This window comes from Rhinolophus sinicus, linkage group LG11, assembly GCF_036562045.2.
Source record: "Rhinolophus sinicus isolate RSC01 linkage group LG11, ASM3656204v1, whole genome shotgun sequence".
In the NCBI taxonomy this organism is placed as follows: domain Eukaryota; kingdom Metazoa; phylum Chordata; class Mammalia; order Chiroptera; family Rhinolophidae; genus Rhinolophus; species Rhinolophus sinicus.
Window position 1 is genome coordinate 3169823 of NC_133760.1, and position 4086 is coordinate 3173908.

The window sequence follows — 4086 nt, forward strand, 5'->3', positions numbered from 1 at the left end:
CGAGCGAGGCAGCCTAACCTGCACCCGCCATGCCACCTGCAGCTCAGGACATAGGGAGTGAAGAGCTGCCCTGCGGCAGGAACGTGGGTTGGGAATGGCCTCCCCTTGGCACGCGATGGAGGACTGCGTGCACGCACAGGCACCCATGTCAGACGCCCGCCCAGCGGTACCGCTCTGACTCAGAGAGGCGTGGCCACTGGAGGCCCACCCACCTGGGCGCCACACCGATTGTTGCCATGTGGAGAAGGAGCGGCTGGGGTTCCAGGTCCCGGACACCACCTTCGCCCATCACTAAAAGCCTCCTCGCTGGGGCATCGCCTCAGACACCTGCCGGGGGCCCAGAGGCATCCAGGCGCCAGAGGCCGCGGCTAGCGGTGCTGGGAGGGTGACCTGAGCACCCACTCACTGCCTCTGGCTCATCCCCCCCCCACAGGGTCTTTGTGTTATTTGTAATTAGTGTTTCCATTAAGACAATGAACAATTGGCACACATTCAAAACGGCAAAACTGCATTTTTAGAAGATGTGATCCATCCGTGGCTGGCTTAACTGCCACACACGCTCCTGCCCGTGGGGCCTGTGCGCAGTGGAGAACACCCGGAGAGCGCCGTCAGTCCCTGCGAGGGGCGGGTGCTCCTTCCTCACTGACTGGGCCATGCTCCAAAGACCCGAAGGTGGTGGCCCGAGAGAGGCACTAGAATGGGAACAATGCCCGCATTCGGCCTTGGCAGCTGAGGGGTGACCTGGAGCCTCTAGGGACACCGCAGAGAACCGGGTGGAGCGGCCTCCCCACCATGGGGAGACACACCCGAAGGCTGAGTGAGTGGCCATTGCGTTGGAGGACGCCAACCGTTGATGAGGCAGAGCCGAGGAGAGCAAGGTCAGCTGCGCCTGCAGCCCCGTCTTTCCCGCCCCGTCCCTGGGCAGAGGAAAAGAGGGGTGGGTGAGGCAACAGCGCCCTACAGCCCACTTAGCATGGACATCTGTCTCTTCCGGCGTAACTTAGGCCTGGGGAGCACGCTCAGTACAGGAAGCCCTAGAGGAGAGCCCCGGAAGCACAACCACGGGAAGTTCTGTGTCAGCTTCGCCACCCTTTCTCAGGGTAGAAAAATCTCAGAAGAATGCCTGACAAGCAGCACAAAGCCCGTGTTGTGGGTTGCTGAGGTCCCACCAAGTGCTTGAGGTGTGGAGCATGGAGCACTCTGGGTGAGGACACCACCACCATTCAATGCTGGAGACTGGAGACAGCACGCAGCCGGGGACGCAGGCACAGGAGATCCAGCGCACAGGCTCAGGCACGCAGTTCTACCAGCAGGGACAGCTGGGTGTCATGTGGTGATCAAGTCCACAGCCCTGCATGTCCAGAGCGCCAATCTCTTCATCCACAGTTGCTGGAGACCACGTCCACCTACCTGGTGGCAGAAAATACCAATTTTGGGCAAAAAAATTACCACGCCTGATGATGGGGGCCAATCCACAGTTAACAGCGGCCTCCAGGATCCTCTCTGCATGACCTTCGCCCCCTCCCCCCAGCACCACTCTATTACTACCGCCCTGGAGCTCCTGGGGGATATCTGGTCAACCCTGGGAGTGTGGTGGGCCAAGTACACCCTCCCCTGTCGCACGTGGGCAGGGGCTGTTTCATCCGGACTTGGAAAAATTTCCATGGGACTGCCTCCAATGACCAGGCCCATCAGTGACCACAGCCAGGCCCAGAGCCACCGGGGGAAAAACCAATTTCGGGCGCAAAAGTTACCTTCCTTGCTGACAGGCCCAGTCCATAAGTCAAGGCAGCTTCTTGCAACTGCAGCCAAGCCACCAACCTCATGCACCACCCCGTCACTGTTACCCTTGGAGCTCCAGGGGCCCATCTGGTCAATCGTGGAGCGTGGTGGCCAAGGAGAGGGGAGCTAGCCTGGCCAGGTGCGACCTCCCCAGCCACCTTCGTGGCCAGGGCCCGGTCCGACCATTCGTGTCTCCAGATGCGGACTTAGAAAAAAATTCAGTGGAGGTGCCTCCATTGACTGGGCCTCGCGAGGGACCGCGAAATGCCAGTGGCCTCCCTTCCTGGGCCTCCCCGCAGGCCACAGTTTGGACTTCACCTCCTGAGCTTGCAGGAGTTAGGGCGTGAGACACCACCTCCCGTTCTCTGTGGAGCCGCGTTCGGCTCCCGCGGGCGGAGAGCACTAACATTTGCTGGTTGACCGGTCCCGGCGCTGCAACAGCCAGAAGGAGAGTTGCAGCTATGGCCGCTCCCTAATATCTGCAGGTACACTCTTCGTCAACCAGATGAAGCGCCACCGCCCGGGCGTGACTCGGACAATGCAGATTAGTGCCGCTGTCCTCCCGGAACTCTACGTCAGTCACCGAGGCCACATCCATCCCCTTCTGATTTCCCCGAGCTCCGGCGGGAGGAAATTACGTGTATGGAGGAGGCCGCCAGATGGCCGCCGAGCACCAGCGCAAAGGTCGGATGGACGGATCTTCATCGCCAGGCCGCAAGGGCTCACCTCCCGCTGCCGACGCCCAGTCTTGCCTCGGTCTACCTCGGAGCTCGTCTCTAGCCCGGCCCGGAGAGGGGAGGCCGCGGATCCTTGTATGCACGGGTTAAGTTGGTCCTGAGAGACCGCGAGCGCCACGTGCATCATCCATACCGGAAGCCCCAAAGGGAGCCCGAGACAGCAATCGGAGGGGCTGCGTTAGCCTCACCGCCCCTTTCTCAGCCGAGGGCGGCTGACAACCACTAGAGGACTCCTGAAACGCGGCACGAAACCTGCGACGTGGAATCACCATGACCGCACCCGGTACTTGCATCCGCGTGTGCACGGCGTGAGGTCGCCCGCAGCCCTTGGGCGCTGGAGCGCGTAGACTGTACCCGGATCGGGGCCCCGGCCCCACGTGAGCCGGAATGCAGACAAAGGAAGGTGGCTCCGGTAGCGTGGACAGAGCCGGGTGGCGGGCCATGGTCAAGCCCGGAGCACTGCGCACCCGAAGGGCCAACGTCTTCGGGCACCACAGCTGGTGATGGGGCTGGTCCACAGTTCACAGTGGCTTCCTGAAGGCGTGCCCATCCACTGACACCCAACCCTATCACTACCACCCGAGTTCCCAGGGTTCGTCTGGTTGATCTTGGGGTCTGGTGGCTGAGAGGGCACGAGCTGGACGGTCGGTTGTACCCTCGCATGTTCGCCCGCACGGCCAGGGCCGATCTTTCCATGTCTCCAGATTCGGACTTAGAAAAAAATTCAGTGGAGGTGCCTCCATTGACTGGGCCTCGCGAGGGACCGCGAAATGCCAGTGGCCTCCCTTCCTGGGCCTCCCCGCAGGCCACAGTTTGGACTTCACCTCCTGAGCTTGCAGGAGTTAGGGCGTGAGACACCACCTCCCGTTCTCTGTGGAGCCGCGTTCGGCTCCCGCGGGCGGAGAGCACTAACATTTGCTGGTTGACCGGTCCCGGCGCTGCAACAGCCAGAAGGAGAGTTGCAGCTATGGCCGCTCCCTAATATCTGCAGGTACACTCTTCGTCAACCAGATGAAGCGCCACCGCCCGGGCGTGACTCGGACAATGCAGATTAGTGCCGCTGTCCTCCCGGAACTCTACGTCAGTCACCGAGGCCACATCCATCCCCTTCTGATTTCCCCGAGCTCCGGCGGGAGGAAATTACGTGTATGGAGGAGGCCGCCAGATGGCCGCCGAGCACCAGCGCAAAGGTCGGATGGACGGATCTTCATCGCCAGGCCGCAAGGGCTCACCTCCCGCTGCCGACGCCCAGTCTTGCCTCGGTCTACCTCGGAGCTCGTCTCTAGCCCGGCCCGGAGAGGGGAGGCCGCGGATCCTTGTATGCACGGGTTAAGTTGGTCCTGAGAGACCGCGAGCGCCACGTGCATCATCCATACCGGAAGCCCCAAAGGGAGCCCGAGACAGCAATCGGAGGGGCTGCGTTAGCCTCACCGCCCCTTTCTCAGCCGAGGGCGGCTGACAACCACTAGAGGACTCCTGAAACGCGGCACGAAACCTGCGACGTGGAATCACCATGACCGCACCCGGTACTTGCATCCGCGTGTGCACGGCGTGAGGTCGCCCGCAG

General features: G+C 62.0%; 1 long non-coding RNA gene across 1 annotated transcript; it reads right to left on the minus strand.

The window, feature by feature from the left end:
• Positions 1-487: 487 nt before the first annotated feature.
• LOC141567593 (uncharacterized) lies at positions 488-3206 on the minus strand. Its single transcript, XR_012490383.1, has 2 exons — positions 2190-3206; positions 488-1410 (listed from the first exon to the last, which is right to left on the minus strand). It is a non-coding gene; the product is annotated as an uncharacterized LOC141567593 (long non-coding RNA).
• Between the last annotated feature and the right edge of the window lie 880 nt (positions 3207-4086).